General features: G+C 47.3%; 1 long non-coding RNA gene across 1 annotated transcript; it reads right to left on the minus strand.

The window, feature by feature from the left end:
* Positions 1 to 1894: 1894 nt before the first annotated feature.
* Positions 1895 to 15598, minus strand: LOC142437108 (uncharacterized). Its single transcript, XR_012782184.1, has 4 exons — positions 15429 to 15598; positions 15162 to 15226; positions 14165 to 14252; positions 1895 to 5175 (listed from the first exon to the last, which is right to left on the minus strand). It is a non-coding gene; the product is annotated as an uncharacterized LOC142437108 (long non-coding RNA).
* Positions 15599 to 18236: the final 2638 nt, after the last annotated feature.

An 18236-nucleotide genomic window follows, 5' to 3' on the forward strand; every position in this document is an offset into this window, starting at 1 on the left:
CATTCCTCTTAAATGGGCCATCACAAAAAAATTGAGGTTCGAGCGAAACTGCTTTTACGAAAAAATTTGCTGTGAACAGAGAGAACCTTCCCAGGTTTGTGCACAGAGTGCACTAACCCAGAGTGAGCTGCTCCCTTGTGGGGAAAATGTGTATACAAAGCACCCCCCTCTACATGACCCCAGTATAGCCTTTCACTTTGGGCTAGACCTGAGCATGTGCACAGGTACAGATATATAAGAGCTCATGACACACAGAATCCAGGAACAGGAATGGGAGTAGTGATACCAGGAGGGCAGGGGAATGTGGGAGAGGGGAGAGGAGGAAGGGGGAACTGACTGCAATGATCGATGCATAACCACACCTCCCCACCGTCCAGGGGGACAAATAACAAACTGTGAGGGAAGGGAGACAGCAGTCAGTGTAAGATATGAAAATAACAATAATTCATAATTTATCAAGGGGTGGCGAGGGTGGAGGGGAAAAAAGAGGAGCTGATACCAAGGGCTCAGTAGAAAGTAAATATCTAGAAAAGGATGATGGCAACATGTGTACAAATGTGCTTGATGCAATTGATGTGTGGATTATTAGAAGAGCTGTAAGAGCCCCCAATAAAATGATCTTTCAATTAAAAAAGATAAAATGTTTTTTGTGTGGGGGTGCCCCCTTGTATTCTTTGGGTGTGGCTTCTTTCGGTCTTCATTGGGGGGGGGGCTTTTATAACATGGCTTCTTTTGCTAGGAACGTGCATTGCCTTCGGAAGCTAGCAGAATTGCCGAGCCATAGTGGGTTAAATACAGAGTGTGGACTCAGCCCTGTTCACCTGCATTATTCTGTTTACACCACTGGCCAGCACATGGTTCGTTCTTCATCCACCCATGGAGATGGTCCAGCTCCATTTCTGAAACACGATTCCCTTCTCTCTCGTCTCCGGAACGGATGCCCCTTTTCTCTACCTTCTACCACCACTTCTTACAGCCAGGCCTGATTTCCATATCTTTGCCCCCTTGGCCACTGAGGACCCACCCAGCTCAGCATCTCTTTACTCTGTATCCTGTTCACCCACCACACCCTGCTCCTTAGGGTTTTTTTCCAGGCATAAGAAAAACTTGACCACGATTCAGCTCTCAAGTCTGTCTCTCACCCCTTCCTTCTTCATGAAGACTCTTCATTGAAGGGACAGCAAACCAAAAACAACAAACAAACAAACAAACAAACAAGCAAATTAACTCATTGCCATCAAGTGGATAGAGTTAGGAAATCTTTATACAGTGACTATCAAAATTCCAAAACATTCACATCTTGGAGCACTGGGTTAAAGTCTAGTCCCTCTTTCCCTGTGGATCTATAAACAATACCCCCCTTGGGTCGATTAGTGCCTTGTTTCTCTGCTACTCGTTTCTATTTGCTTTTCTCCCTCCTTTTTATTTGGCTACCATATATATCCCTGGATTTGGTCTGGCCCAACTGAAGCTATAGTTCAGGGAAAGGGACATATCTGATCAGAGCACACAGGAGCAAGTGAAGGGGGAGGAAGAGAGAGTGGAGCACATCCTGGCCCACCAAATCCTGAGGACGATATTCTTGCTCAGAGTAGCCAATGCACAGAGAGGACCATAGGGCCGGCCCCACTATGAGACACAACATCTCTCAGTGACCCATAGCCCTACAGAGGACAACACGAGGAAAAGAGTGGGAATTGCACCTGATCTGATCCCACCACACTGAGGCAAAACACTAAGGGCGTGCAACAGAACAGCAAGGGGAGCAGAGCAAGGAAGTCCGGAGGAAATACCAAAAATAGACTTTGGGGCCAGGGTGTGGCTCCCCATCAGACTCGACTGGAAAACACTCCTAAAGGTCAACAAACAGACCTTGGACTATTTATAGGCTTTTCTTTTTTTGTCATAGTTTGTTGTTGTTGTTTTGTTTTTATTTGTTGCCATTTTGCACTGTCTTGTTTTTGTGCATATTATTATCTCTGCAGGTCTATCTAGATAAGATAGGCGGGATAAACAATCTGGAGGAGAAAACAATAGGACCAATGGTTGGGTGGGGGGCGGACATGGGAGAGAGGGAGGTGGGGGAAAGGAAGTGGGTGTTAACAAACCCAGGGACAAGGGAACAAAAAAGTGACCCAAAATCAGTGGTAGGAAGCCTGGTAGGGAGTGATCAAGGACAATGTAACTGAGAGGAATGACTGAAACCCAAATGAAGGCTGAACATGGTAGTGGGACAAAAGGAAAGTAAAAGGAAATAGAGGAAAGAACTGGGAGCCAAAGGGCATTTATAGAGGTCTAAATACAGGCATACGCACGTAAATATATTTATATATGATGATGGAGAAATAGTGCTATGTACACATATTAACTTATAAAGTATTAGAGCAGCACATGGACATTGGGCTTCCACTCAAGTACTCCCTTAACACAAGAACACTTTGTTCTACTAACACGGCACTCTGTGATGCTCACCTTCCCTGATACAATCGCTGAAGACAAATGTGTGCATAAGAAAATGTGGTGAAGAGAGCTAATGGTACCCGGCTGTCAAAAGATATACCATCTGGGGTCTTAAAGGCTTGAAGCTAAATAAGCAACCATCTAGCTCAGAAGCAACAAAGCCCACATGGAAGAAGTACACCAGCCTGTGTGACCACGAGGTGTCGAAGGGATCAGGTATCCAGCATCAGAAAACAAAAATCATATCATTATTGATGAGGGGGTGCGGAGTGGGGACTCAAAGCCCATTTGTAGGCAACTGGACATCTCCTTACAGAAGGGTCATGGGGAGGAGACGAGCCAGTCAGGGTGTAATGTAGCAACGACGAAACACAACTTTCCTCTAGTTCTTAAATGCTTCCTCCCCCTACTATCATGATCCCAATTCTACCTCACAAATCCAGCTAGACCAGAGGATGTACACAGAGGAAGTACATGGGTACAGATAGGAACCGGAAACACAGGGAATCCAGGACAGATGAACCCCTTAGGATCAGTGGTGATAGTGGCGATACCTGGAGGGTGGAGGGAAGGTGGGGTAGAAAGGGGGAACTGATTATAAGGACCTACATATAATCCCCTCCCTGAGGGACAGACAATAAATAGAAAAGTGGGTGAAGGGAGACGTTGGACAGTGTAAGACATGACAAAACAATCATAATTTATAAATTATTAAGGGTTCACAAGGGAGGGGGGCAGGGAAGAAGGGGAAAAATGAGGTGATACCAAGGGCTCAAGTAGAAAGCAAATGTTTTGAGAATGAGGATAGCAACAAATGTACAAACGTGCTTGACAGAATGGCTGGCTGAATGGATTGTGATAAGAATTGTATGAGCTCCCAATAAAATGATTTAACAAAACAAAACAAAACAAAGCAAAAACAAACCTCCAAAACAAACTTACTGCCACAGAGTCGATTCCGACTCACAGCCACCTTATAGGACAGGGTAGAACTGCCCCTGTGGATTTCTGAGACTGCAACTCTTTATGGGAGTAGAAAGCCTCTTCTTTCTCCCACGGAGCAGATGGTGGTTTTGAACTGCTAAACTTGTGGTAATCTGCACTGATGGAAATGAAAATTCAGGATTTTCGGGGGCAGTGTTTTTTGAAGAAGATGAGACAAGAGAATTACATCTGGGACACGGAGCCCAGCTCAGATCTCTGGGGTGTGAGAGAGGGGCCAGTGAGGAAGTGTGGGGTCTTCCTGGCTTAGAGAGGAGCGGTGGTGGACAGGGCTGCCGGCCTGGAGGAACGGTACCAGCTCCTTCATCGCCACTCTCTTACACTCTGTCCTTTCCAAGATCAACTCTGGCCTCAGCGCTCAATTTCCAGGGTCTTGTGCTATTTTGTGATCACCGCAGTTGTGTACCAGGTGTCAGGAAGCATGTTGACAGTTCATAGGGGTGAAGGAACAGGCGTGATTGGGAAAGTGAGAGTGATGGGCTCTTGGTGCTCCTGCCAGTGAGTAGAAAGATGGGGCGGGGTCTCGGCAATTTGCTGGACACAGGTGAGTGGGATTGTGACCCAGAGGAAGACCTTGCTCCCAAATCATCGTCCCTTGTTACAGGGCAGGGCAGGCAGAGCACTGGCCAGCAGTTCGTAAGAGCTGTCAAGGAGAGCCAGCAAGCAGCCCAGCAGCAGGGCTGAGGGGAACTTGGGGGCGATCTGCCAGCAATTTGGCCCAGGGAATATAGCTGGTGGTCTCACAGGAAGCTAATTTGGGTGCAGAGTTTCCCAGGAAGAGGAGGAGGAGGGTACCCATTACTGCCAGTTGGGGTGGTGTTCAGGAACAACCCAGATTAAGGTTGGGTTAGTCTGGGTTGACTAGAGAAACAAATTCTTAGATACTCATATGCGTGTTAAGACAGCACTTTCTATCAAGAGCAACTGTGCAATAAGAAGACAGCCCAGCCCCGTCCAGATCAAGTCCATAAGTCTGATATTATTCCATATGTCGATACTAGTCCATAAATCCTCTTTAGACTCATGCAGCCATGCAATGACAGCAAATGCAGGAAGATCATAGGCCAGTGGGTGGAAAGTCTTGTGGATCCAGTGGCTGTGGAAGCATCTCAGCACTGGTGTGGGTTTCCACGTGACTCCTCCAGCTCCAGGATTCTGTCTCCAACAGTGTGTCTCCATGTGGCTTGTCAACAGGAATGTCTCGCAGGGAGTGAGTGTATCTGGCCTCCAGTGAGCTATTTATCTCCATTCTGCCTCAAAGTGGAGTCATCAAGCTGCGACCGAAGGACAGGTTAACCTCCACCCCACTCATTCTTCCTCGTCTCGAGCTGACACCAGATGCTGTAACTCCCGCAAAGGTCCAGGATGATTTTCACTTAGCTTTAGCCCTTGCTGGGGTTTTCTGCTCCCTCCAAGATTCACAGCCTTGGAAGGCCACAGAGGAAAAGCGACTCTGTCCTCTGGGTTGCTGTGGGCCACTTCACCAGGAAAGGACGGCTGAATGCTGCTCATCACCTTTGCCACTGGGCTCCTGTCCTCAAACCCCGCCCTACTCTTAGCGCCTGGCCTCCGGAGCCAGGGCCCCTCCCAACACACCAACCCTTTGGAGACGGAATTGAAAAGCTGGGTTTCTTTGCGGGGAAGGCACGTCGGTGGGCTGTGGTGTGTGTGTATATTCTTCCTTCTGCTGCCCTGTGGTTATTTTCATTTGCTCTGTCGAGATAAAGTTTAAAAAACAAAAGAAGCAAGCCTGTTGCCCTGGAATCAACTTCAACTCATGGTGCACCCCCCCCCCCCCAGGTGTTTCAGGGCGGATGTGCACCACACAAGGTCGTGGCTGCTTTTCTGTGGGTTCGACTGGGCGTAACCGGTGTGTGGAGCAGTGTACGGTTCATAGGGAAGCGAATTGGCAGTGCTCTTTTCCAAGGTGACTCTGAGGAGATTCCAACTGCCCATCTTTTGGCTAGATGTTGAATGCTTAACTGTTTACATCACCCGGGACCTCTTTGAATGGCTGTGATGCTGTGGAATTGAAGGCCCGCAGACTGCCTTGCTACCGGAAAGTGTTATAGACACAAGCTACTTTTTGATCGAAAAAAAGGTTAAGGCCATTGTTTCGCCCAACTCCTAACCCCTCTTCAGAGCACACACACATGGACTAGGACCTTCACTGACACAACAGAAGTCCAGGGGTGGCCCCTATGGCCTGTGGCCCATGGGCCCAAACGCTGGCGATCTCTGTTCACCCAGCAATGCCGTGAACGCAAGGCCCGGCATTAGCTCCCTTAAGATAACCCCGCTCGAGGGGAGTGAACGACAGAACTTTCGGTGAATGGATATCGTAGATGGGGTAAGATACAGGCAAACAAAACCCAAACCAAAAGCAACAAATGGGGTTCCTGGGGGTTGGGGTGGGGTTCAGGGGAGCTGATATCAAAAGTTCAAGCAGAGAGAAAATGTTTTGAAACGATGGTGGCAGCAACTGTGCAACTATGCTTCATGCAATTGAATGATGGTTTGATCCTATGTCTGAAAGAGCTCCGAATGAAATGACTGAGGATAGACTGCCCTCAAGGAACCCTGTGGAGCCCTGCCACCCTGGGACACCCCGGTGGCACACCACGCTTTGGGATCAAGGGGGCAGCAACAACAATGGAAATAAAACCTCCACCACACCTTGGATCAGCCTCCTCGAGCTTCTCGGATGCTCTCAGGAGCCAGAGGGCCCGGTTCTCTTTCTCCTTGCACCCCTGCCTCTCCTGCTGGCCCGGCTTCCCCTGCCCCTCTGCAGCTCCCCACGCACGGCACTCCTTCTCCGGGATGTGGCTTGTACCAGGGTGCTTACAGCTTCTTATTTCTGAAGTGCTGCCTTCTCCTCTCTGGTCCATGGACTCCAGGAGGCTTTGCTTCCTTGTCTGAGTGTCTCCGCGGTACAGGCGCTCCTCCATGGAAGGTGGTAAGAAATCGCTCCTGCAGGCAGCGTGGTTTCCAGCCCCCCACCCCACCCCCCGTGGCACTAGAGGCCAGGTGCACCTGCAGGTGGGCCGGGGGTCGGTCGGGTTGGTGGGCACTGTCTTGGAGTCAGTGTGGTTAGACTGAGGCAGAGGAACCGGCCGGTGGAGTGCTGGTGTGGCAGCATGAGGCCTGAGATTAGACAGGACTCTGGGACAAGTCAGAGGTGAGGTTTCAGTTGGAAGTCTAAGTTTGGGATCAGAGTCCCGGGGAGAAGAATCTGGGCCCTGGATTTGAGTCCACTTGCGAGACAGGCCAGGACTGAGAGCTCCAGATGCGGTGTCTCAGATCCAAGCTCTGGATCCATAGTGGAGACTTCTGGGGTCAAACAGCCTCTGAGAGCACTGGGTGGGGGGAGTGTCCACTTTCTCTTTGAGGGAGACTGAGAAGTGAAGGCAGGTTACCCATGGAAGGGAAGGGGAAATGAGATGACAGACGTGTTTCTAGGGGCCAGAAAAGTAAGAGCAGCCTCTGCGCTTGAGAAAGGGGATGGATACTTGGCCCTGGAGAGAAGCTTGTGGTCCCTCAAAGCTGAGGCCATTTTGAAGAACTGAGAAGAAGCACTGAACCAACTGCCTCATGGAATTTATGGCTCCCCAAACTTGACCATGGCTATGTTTCCCACGGTCTCCTCTTCACCTCTCTGACCTGGTTTTCTGGCCTGTAAAGTGGGGATAGGTACCCCTGCCTCTCAGGTTGGTTGGGAGGTGACCTGAGATGTTGGCTGGGCAGTGCTTTGGAAATGAAGAAGGTGCTCCCTGGCTGGGCTGGTTAGCATCTGAATGAGCCCCAGCAGGGGCTCAGGATTAACAGGACCTCAATGGAACCTGAGGCTGGAAGCCTGGTCTCTAGTCACCTCACCTCTCAGCATCCCTGATTTTTCGTGAGCCAGTGCAGATGGTAACAGGACAGACCTCATCAAGGTCTTATAAGGGTTAAACACAGTAACATGACTCAGCGCCTTGCATATATCCTCAGTAAGTAACACTATTTTAAGCATCTAGCATTTACTTAATTAAAAAAAATACTGGCATAAAGAAAACAGGTCTTGCCATATTCTCTGGTGGATAACTCTACTGTCGAAAGTTACATGGCATACATATGATTACATTTTTGGAACAATTGTTTATAAGGAAAAAAGATTTCCACTTCCTTTTTTAGTGAATGCAGTTTCTCTCCTCTTATTGTCTCATATTAATAGTACTACAGCGTTTTAAAAAGAAAAAGAGGAAGGCCCTGAATAAGACGGGCTGGCGCGTGAGAACAAGGGTGAGGGTGGTGCAGGACTGGGTGGCTCTTCACTTTGTTGGGCACAGGGCCCCTCTGAGTAGGACTGACTGCCTGGCAAACATCAACAGTGCCCTCCCACGTCTACGTGCCTATGCATTGCTCTGGTAGGGGCCATCGAGTCGAAAGATCGGAAGAAAAAATTCAAGGCTTGTGCTGCAATGTTGAAAGACTCTACGGGCAAAATATTGAACAATGCAGCAACCACCAAAAGAGATAGAAGGAATACATGGAGTCATCGTACCAGAAAAGAACTAGTCCGCCTTGACCGATTTCTAGAGGCAGCATATCAACAAGAACCAATGGTATTGCAGGGAGAGGCGCAAGCTACCCTGAACGCGCTTACGTCAGCATCTTCTTCTTCATCATCATCTTCTTCAGTTTTCTCATTCCAGGTCTTGGCACATTTCACTACAATACTTCACTGTATCTTCTTGAGTTATCCTTTGGGATTTCCTGTTCAGGTTATTTTTTTACTTCATTTCTTCCATGGGACTTAGCTACCCTGTGGTCAAGAGCAGGTCTCAGAATCTCTTCTGACATCACTTTGGTCTTTTCTTTCTATTCTGTTTTTTAATGACTTTTTCCTGTTTTCATGTAGGACGTTCCTGGAGGTCACCCCACAGCTCATTAGGTCTTCTGTCATTAGCATTAAATGAATCAAATATAATCTTGAGGGTTTTTGCAATTCTGGTAAGATAGACTCAAGGTCGTATATTTGGCTCTTGTGGACTTGTTTGTATTTTCTTCAACTCCAACTTGAACTTATGAGCAATTGATGGTCTGTTCCGCAGTCAGCCCCTGGCCTCATAGGGGCTGCTGATATTAAGCTTCTCCGTCGTGCTTTCCTACAGACGTAGCCAAGTTGGTCTCTGGACAGTCTGTCTGGTGAAGTTTGTGTGTATTGTGGGAGTTTGAGTTGCTGAAAAAAAGTATTTGCACTGAAAAAAAATCTGTTGGTCTTGCAAAATTCTATCATGTGATCTCCAACATCATTTCTATCACCAAGGCCATAGTTGCTGACTACTCTTCAACTGAAGTGTATGTTCAGATATATCAAGATTTGATGTATCATATTCAGTAACATTGAGTCAACAAAGTATCCCAAGTTCACAACTGCTCAGTGTAAAAGCCAGGGGTCCCTATCAGTTCTTGATAAACACCATCACTTCACTTCCCTGATTCTTGGGCAGACTACAGGCTGTGACAGGTCACTAGATTAGGGACAAAGCGGGGCTGTCCCCAGCGAATGCCTGTGCAAATGAAAATTAGCTGTCTATGCCACAATAAAGGGATTGCAGGGAAATCAGGCACACTAATTAGAGACCTATGGGGAAAATCCAATCTGGGCCCACACACATTGCCAGGCACCAGTGACGTTACATCACACAGGTGTGCTTAAATGTAGCCAATAAGATGTAGCCAGTCCCCTCTACGAGGGCTCCCAGCCAGTGTGGACAGGAGGGGTGGATAACACAGGCCGCGGGCAGGGCTCTTTTCCAGGTGTGCTCAGCAGGCAGAGGGTGGGAATCTCTCCCACGTGGGCAGCGAGTAAGCCCCTCCGGGTCCTTTTGGGGCCACATCTCTTGACCTCTGGGGGTTTTCCCGCCCTCATGGCTTCACGCTCCTGTTCCGGCTTTCTTTCCACATGGGTTTTTGCGCTCTCCTGAAGTGGTCATCTTCAGCCACAAGCTCCTGTGTGGTCCCCCAGGGGCCTTGTACCCTTTCCAGAAATAGCGTGTACTTTCTGAGGCTGTAATACCCGAAACTCTCCCTTCCCTCATAAAAGTCACTTGGATTTGCAGAAGGGCTTCTGCTATGTGAATTCTTTACGCATTGTGAAGCAAGAACCGAGGTAAGCAACCCCAGAAACCTAACATTGACCACAGACCCTGCACCCTGCCTTTGGACTTCCTTTCATTTTAGTTTTGGTCTTTCTTCTTCTTGGGGGGTTGGGGTGAGGGGAGGCTCTCCCATTTCTCCCAAATCTGCCTGTTGAAACAATGCCCCTAACCAAAGTCAAAGTCACTGCCATTGAGTTGATGACGACACCATAGGGTAGGGTAGAACTTCCCTGTGAGTTTCTGAGATGGTAACTCTTTGTGGGAGTAGAGAGGCTCACTTGTTCTCAGATCCTGCCCTCCCGACCCCAACTCCCATAGTTAATGAGATTGTCACTATCCCTTTGATGGCATCTCCTGTGACTGAGCTGGCTGGGACCTGTGCGGTGGTGCAGGTGTTGACACTTCTGTTCTTGGCCATGGACCCTTTTGAGCTTCTGATGGAAGCCCAGGAATCCCTTCCTAGAAAAACCGCACACAACTACCAAAGCAGTGCAAGAAAAAAACAGAATGTTCCCTTAGAAATGGTCAAAGACTCAAAGCAGAAGGAAGACATTGCTGAAAGGCCCACCTCTGGAGCGTGATCGAGGTCAACATGAACAGTGATGACTCAAGTTGATTGGTATGTGCCCTGGAGGCGATAAGATAAGAGTGGCCATGCTTATCTCTGTGGTCTTCCTCCTCAAAACCCACAGCCATGTGCAAACAAACAAACAAACAAACAAGCAGGCAAATTCCAACTGAGAGACACTTAGAAATTACCTAAGTAGTTCTCCTCAAAATGGTCAAGGTTAAAAAAAAAAAAAAAGGAAGACTGTCTGAGAGACGATCATAGCTAAGAGGCAGCTAAGGAGATACGACATGGACATCAGGCAGTGTCCTGTGGGGCCCTGGTTCACAAGGAAGCCGACAGGTAACAGTGGAAGAAATGTGAATAAAGTGTGAACTCCAGTTGATCATAATGCACTGGTATTGGTACACTAGTTGTAAGAATCTATGTCACTAATGTATGAATATGAGTAATATGATGGGGATATATGAGAACTCTATATTGTCTTTCCAATTTTTCTGTCAACCTAAAACTGCTAAAATGATAAGGTTTATTCTCTCTCTCCATCTATATATCTAGATAAAGATATACACACATATATAATGGACTTATAAACCATTCTCTCTCCCTGTATGCACACACACACAAATATTATAAAGTAAGTCTGGGAAAATACTTCCATAAAATAAAATAAGAAAAGTATCATTATTTGGAGGTCTAAGTGGGATATGGGTCAGCAGAATCTTCACACCCTTTGCCTCAGCCTGGCCCTGAGGTGGACATGCTCAGAGTGCTCAGGTGTGTTTAGCCTGGAGGGGGTTTAGAACAAATCAGGGAGACTCTTGCTGAGAGCAACTAATTTCCTTCAGGTCTCCCCGAGTCATCCTGTTAGCATCTGTTACCATCTTATTGGCTGTGCGTAGAGATCTTGAATATATTGATTGAAGATACTGATTGTAAAAATAGGTACCTTTCCCGGATCCAGGGAAGTCCCAGAAGATCAAAGATACCAAAGAGACGAAGGGGTTGGAGCCTCTTCAGGCCACAAGTGGTTCTGGTTACAGGAAAAGTGTCAGACACCTTTGAAGAGGCTCCTTAAGACAGCCGTCACAGACTGCGTGTACTTCAAAGGGTCCTGATCTTGCTTTCATGGAAGGGTGAGAGTGTGAGTTCTGGGACTGACCAGTGTCATCTCTATGCCTGCACCAGTGATGGAGCCTCCGGTGAATCCCCTCTGTCTGTAGCTGAGGAATGTGAGAGTGTTGTAAAAGTCAATCAGGGCAGGTGTAGTTAGGTTGAAATGAAATATCTTATAATTTTGGTCTCCCTTTTGACCCATTCTAAAGTGGTCTAAAAAAAAAAAAAAGCAAAGGGGAAATACACATGATTAAGCTTCTGGTGAATTCTCACTGACCAAAGACCAGGATGTGAATCGCCTTGCTATCATGCAGGATGGATGCATTGGAGAGTGGATTGTTGCAGATGCAGTTAGGTTAAAATTTAACACCTTATCATTTGATTGCTCTTTTGACTTATTTGAAATTTATTCTAGTTGTGTTAGTCCGGGTTGACTAGAGAAACAAATTCATCGACACTTGTGTATAAGAAAGAGCTTTATACACAAGAGCAATTGAATATTGACAAAACACCCCAGCCCAGTCCAGATCAAGTCCATAAGTCCGATATTAGCCCATATGTCTGTTACTGGTCTATACTGAGCCCTCTTCAGACTCACGAAACACATGCAATGATGCCAAACGTGGGGAGATCACAGGCCAGTGGGTGGAAAGTCTTGTGGATCCAGTGGTGATGTAAGTATCTCAGCTCTGGCAGGGGTCTCCACATAACTCCTTTAGTTCCAGGGCTCTAGTGTAGCTCCATGTGTCTTGTCAAAGGGAATGTCTCGAAAGAAATGATCATCTGTCCCTCCACCAAATGTCCCTTAGTGCCTCCAAATGAGGTCATCAAGCTGTGACCTGACTGACAGGCTAAACTCCACCCCTTCACTCTTAAGTCTCAAATTGACAACAGATAACTACCACACTAGCTTTTAACATTTTCTGATTTTTTTTCAATTCAGGTTTTCTTCTGTTATTTTGTGAGTTTTTTTAAAAAACAAAACTGATTTTCTGTATATGAAATTCAGGTTAGATCAATCTATAGATCCAGGAACTGGATTAATGGTTCCTTTGGGGTCTTGCAGAGGAGACTGGGGGAAATGAGGAGCTAATAACAACAATTACAAGAAGGAAGACAGTGTTCTCAAATTGATTATGGTGATTGTACAATGAACTCTTCTTAATATGGCTGAACTATTGAATCACATGATTTGTGAATCATCTGCAAGCCAATAAAACTGTTTGAAAAAAAGAAATTATACTTGAAATACATGTTCTTGAAAGTGCTGTTCTATCCCCACACATGGTCATGGAACACATTCAGTCTACTGGTCTGAATTTGGCGGTGTGTGTTTGTGTGGGCGGGTGGGGGGCGTCTGAGGTTGCTTGCACTGAATGGAATGAGAGACAGCAAAGGGTGCGTCAGCGAGCTTGCTGGGCTCGGGGAAGCACTGGGGGCAGCACCAGGAGTTGAGAACCACTCATGGCACCCCTTGTAGTATCTGACACTTAGCCATGGGAGGGGGCATTCCAGCTCAGGGAGGGGCTGTGCCATCTGCTGGACTCAGCAGCTCTCTGGTCCTGTCTCTGGGGAGGTGGGCTGAAACTGGCTGTCCTGGCCAGTGGACTCCCTGAGTTAACCTTGAAGTACTCTGAAATATGTTGGTTGCTCATCTTTCAATGCTTCCTGAACAACAGGGCCATGAATAAGTGTGTGTGCATTCGTGTGTGTGTTGGAAGGACTTGTTTAAATCCTGAATTCTCCTGGTGTTCAGCTTCATTTGTTTGCTATTGATTTTCTAATGGGATTGGCCTGACTTGTATTGCAGATCCTGAATGCTTCCTGGGCCTCCTCACCCACATGGCTCCTGACTCCCATCCACCCGAAACTCAATGTGTCCACAGGTGAACTCACTGATTCTCAAACTTATTCCTTGGTTTAAAAAACAAAACAAAACTCAGTCATGATCTCATGACTAGACATCTGGAAGTTCTTCAGACAACTGATCTACTCAGGAGTCACCCTGTCTCCGCCTCCTCCCTCCCATCTGTTTTATTTCCAAAATACTGATTGAAACCACCAGCCACTATATTCCTGCTCTCACCACCCTACCTCAGCCATCATCATCCATGTCTGGATGGTCGGAGTGGCTGCCCTGTTCGCCTCTCTGACATCTTCTTGCCTGCCCTTCCCTTCTCAAGCACCAGAGGGATCTCAGACACACACCCAGTCCAACCGTTCTTTAGTGGAGAAACATCTTTCACTGACTCTCTCCTCTTCGCATGGTGCAGAGCGGTGTTGCTCTAGAGTGGATCAATGACTTGTGCAGATAAGTTGTTGTTCAGTGCCATTCAATGGGTTCCCCCCAGAGTGACCCCGTGCACAACGGAACGAAACAGTGCAGTCCGGCGCCAGCCTCACAAGTGTTGATTGAGCCCATTGATGCAGCCTCTGTGCCAGGCCGTCTCGCTGAGGGCCTTCCTCGTTTCCACTGCCCCTCTGCTGTGCCACGCGTGATGTCCTTCTCCAGGCACTGGGGCTCGTACAGCTCTTATCACAATCCATACATGCTTCCATTGTGTCAAGCACACTTGTGCATGTGTTGCCATCATCATTCTCAAAACATTTGCTTTCTACTTGAGCCCTTGGTATCAGTTCCTCATTTTCCCTCTCCCTCCCCACCCACCCATGAACCTTTTATAATTTATAAATTATTATTTTGTCGTGTCCCACACTGCCTGATGTCTCCCATCACCCACTTTTCTGTTGTCCATCACCCAGGGAGGGGTTTATATGTAGATCCCTGTAGTTGGTTCCCCCTTTCTACTCCACCTTCCCTCCCTCCACCTTCTTCTCCACCTTCCCTCCACCCTCTCAGTATCGCCATTCTCACCTCTGATCCTGAAGGGATCCTCTGTCCTGGATTCCCTGTGTTTCCAGTTACCATCTGTACCACTGTACATCCTCTGGTCTAGCCATATCTGTAAGGTAGAATTGGGGTCATGATAGTTGGCGGGGAGGAAGCATTTAAGAACTAGAGGAAAGCTGTATGTTCCACTGTTGCTACCTGCACCCTGACTGGCTGTCTCCTCCCTGTGGCCCTTCTGTAAAGGGATGTCCAGTTGCCTACAGATGGGCTTTGGGTCCCAAATCTGCACCCCCCGCCCCCATTCACATCAGTATGATTTTTTGTTTGTTTATTTTGTTTTGTTTCAGGTCTTTGATGCTGTATACCTGATCCCTTTGACACCTTGTAAACACATAGGCTGGTGTCCTTCTTCCATGTGGGCTTTGCTACTTCTCAGACAGATGGCTGCTTGTTTATCTTTCAGCCTTTAAGACCCCAGATGCTATATCTTTTGATAGCTGGGCATTATCAGCTTTCTTCACCACATTTGCTTATGCACCCGCTTTGTCTTCAGTGATCATGTAGGGAATGTGAGAACCACAGAGTGCCCTGTTAGTAGAACAAAGTGTTCTTGCATTAAAGGAGTACTTGGTTGGAAGCCCAATGTCAGTCTGCTGCCTTACTACTTTATAAATTAATACATGTACATTGATCTATTCCCCTGTCATTATATATAAATATATTTACATATGTACGTGCCTGTATTTAGACCTCTATAACTGTCCTTTGCCTCCCAGTTCTTTCCTCTATTTCCTTGTACTTTCCTCTTGTCCCACTCTCATGTCCGGCCTTCCTTCGGGTTTTGGTAATTCCTCTCGGCTACATTGAGACTCTAACTCTTTATGGGAGTAGGAAGCCCCGTCTTCTCCTGCAGAGCAGCTGGTGGCAAGGTTAGCAGCCTAATGCATAACCACTATGGCACCAGGCTCCTCTCAGCACTGTCACGGTCGTCAAAAACAAGCGAAAGCCTGAGAAACTGTACCAGTCAAAAGGAGCCTCCGCAGCCCGAGGTCTCAGTGCGATGCCACCGGTGTTGTGGATGGGATCCTGGAACAAAAGGAAATGAGGTTAAAGACGACTGCAATGCGCCAGCGTTCATTCCTGAGTTGGAACAAAGGTATCATGTTAATGGCAACTGTTAATAACAGAAGGAGCTCCATCTGGCAGGCGAGGGGCTTCTTGGTACTGTTGTCTCAATTTTTCTGTAAAGCTAAAACTGTTCTTAAAAATAAGAAAATAAAAGTGCTACCATTCCAGAGTTCACATCCCTTCTTGTCATCGAGGGCTCATTTGAGATATCCAGACACGTCCAGTCACCATGTCCACACACACTGGCAAGGTCTGTGTATGGATCTTCCTCCTCTTACAACGGAATGACCGGCTCTGAACGCCCAGCCATCAGAGCGGGTGGAATTAGAATGGCTTCATCCTGGGTCGGAGGCTGTCCCCAGGAATCTGGCCCAGACAGCAGCTGATTCAGCAGGACCGCTCCTGGACCCGTGTCAGCTGAGTTCTCCAGTGGTGAGTCACTTACAGCCCTTCAGCCCTGTTCAAGCAAAATGATGAGCCAGGCACGGGGTGAACAATGCCAGAAACACAAAGAAACGTGTAGTCATCGCTGATTATCAGGGGCTCACACAAAAAGGACTGGTGAAGGTCCAAAAAGCTTACTTCCTATTTTCGTACTTACCTATCTGCACAACCAGAAGAGCTGGATTATATAAAGAAGAATTGTGGGGGGAGGTCAGATGTTTACAGACATCTTCCCTGAAGGCAATTGCTGCCAGACTGCTGTCTCCCCACACCACAGGGGTGGGCCTGCTCCCTGCTGCTGGAGACAATGGATTACTTCTCCCTGAAGCTTGCAACCACTAGCTTGGTTCCTGTAGGTGGGGTTTACACACTACTGATAATGGTTCTTGTGGAGATCCAGCTGCCATCCTGACTCTAGGATCCGCCCATCTTGCCACCTGTATACCCCCAATCCCTCCTCTTCCTATTGTGTGGATATCCCTAGATCACCCCTCCCATTACTGTATTACCTATAGCACAACCCCTTCCTGTGACGTAGGTCTTCACCTGTTAATTAGGGGACTTGCATGTCCCCAGAGAATATAAAAGCCTGGGCTAGCATTAAAGACTCTCTCTCTCCCTCCACATGGACCACCAAGCGGGGCTGAGGTGAGCATGCTACCATGAATCGTGTCTGACTCCATTTATTTCAATATTTCTCTTCTATCTCTCATGCTCTCTATGACTTTACTATAATCTTTACTTATTATCGCTGTACAATTGCACCTACTGGACCCATAATGATGTGTTAGGGCCTGGCTTCCCCTGGCAAAGAATGGGGTATCAGGATTGGAGGAAGGCTCATTAACAACCTGAGATAAGCAGATGGTACACCCCCGCTTGCCGAAAGTGCGGAAGACCTGAACCACTGGCTGATGGAGACCAAGGACTACAGCCTTCAATGTGGATGACAACTCAATGGAAAGAAGACCTAACTCCTCACAACGGCACCAACAGGTAACATCACGATAAATGGAGAAGAGATCGAACTTGTCAAGGACTGTGTCTTGCTTGAGTCCACACCAATTCTTATGGAAGCAGCAGTTGTTGAGATCAAAGGATGCGTCGCAGTAGGTAAATGCTGCACACGATCTCTTTAGAGAGTTGCAGAGCAGAGAGGCAACTTTGAGGGCTACGGTGGGCCTGACCTAGTCATGGTATTTTCAGTTGCCTCCTATGAATGTGAAAGACAGGAAACACGGAAGATCAAAGAAGAATTCATGCATTTAAATGATGGTGCTGATAAAGGCTCGTGAATGTACCATGGTCTGCCAGAAGAACAAACGCATCTGTCTTGGAAGGAGAATGGGCAGAATACTCCTGAGAGGCAAGGATGGTGAGATGTCATCTCACGGATTTTGGACATGTTGCCAGGAGAGACCAGTGCCTGGAGAAGGACATCACGCATGGCACAGCAGAGGGGCAGTGAAAACGAGGAAGGCCCTCAGCGAGACGGCCTGGCACAGAGGCTGCATCAATGAGCTCAATCAACAATTGTGAGGCTGGCGCCGGACTGGACTGTTTCGTTCCGTTGTGCGCGGCCTGCACACTATTTTTGTCACTGGTGTGGATTCACTGATACCTATTTGATACTTTGGGATATAATTTAATGTTTACTTATTTATTTTTGCTCAAACGGTTTCTATTTTGGCTGTTGGATACTTTTGGGTTGGCTTCCCCATTCCTTTGACATGCTCCAATGTCATTGGGTTTTCTTTCTTTCATTCCTGACAATACAATACCCCTGGCTCATCTTGTGTATCTCCTGCCTGGTGCTACCACCAGCTCTCTCCAAGTGGCTCTCTGGGTTTTTACTCAGCAGCACTGGGTTGCTCGGTTTCTCCTGGCGGTGCTGCATCTTTGACAAGTGTAAGGGATCGAGAGAGGGCTTCCGCATCTATGAGCAGAGATTGCAGCCAGTCTTGTAAAGCAGCTGTCTTCTTTCCCTGCTTGGTTGGACTTCAGTAGACTTAATGGGTACAGATGTATCACAGCCATCTTTGGAAGTGACTGAGAGTGGACAAGAAAAAAGTCACTGAGGGACATGGTGTGCCCCTCCCCACCCCATGGGAGAAAGTTGATGTATCAGAGAAAGAAAACATTATGAAAGTCTTGCTTGTTGCTGGAGTATCTCACGAGTGGATTCCAGAGTGGGTTACTCCTTGGACTGCTAATCGCAAAGTCATCAGTCCAAAACCACCAGCTGTTCTTTGAGAGAAAGATGAGACTTTCTTCTCCCATAAAGAGTTACAACCTTGGAAACCCACAGGGGCAGTTCTACTCTGTCGACAGGGGCCGCTCTGAGTCAGAAACCACTCAATGGTAGTGAGATGTTTTTTGGGTAGAATTTTAAAATTATTGTTAATCATTTTATTTGGGGGCTCTTAAAAATCTTATAACGATCCATCCTTCAGTAGTATTAAGCACACTTGTACATATGTGCTGTCAACATCCCCCAAACAATTTCTTTCTACGTGAACCCTTG

The sequence above is a fragment of the Tenrec ecaudatus genome, chromosome 1 (genome assembly GCF_050624435.1).
Source record: "Tenrec ecaudatus isolate mTenEca1 chromosome 1, mTenEca1.hap1, whole genome shotgun sequence".
NCBI classification, from domain to species: Eukaryota; Metazoa; Chordata; class Mammalia; order Afrosoricida; family Tenrecidae; genus Tenrec; species Tenrec ecaudatus.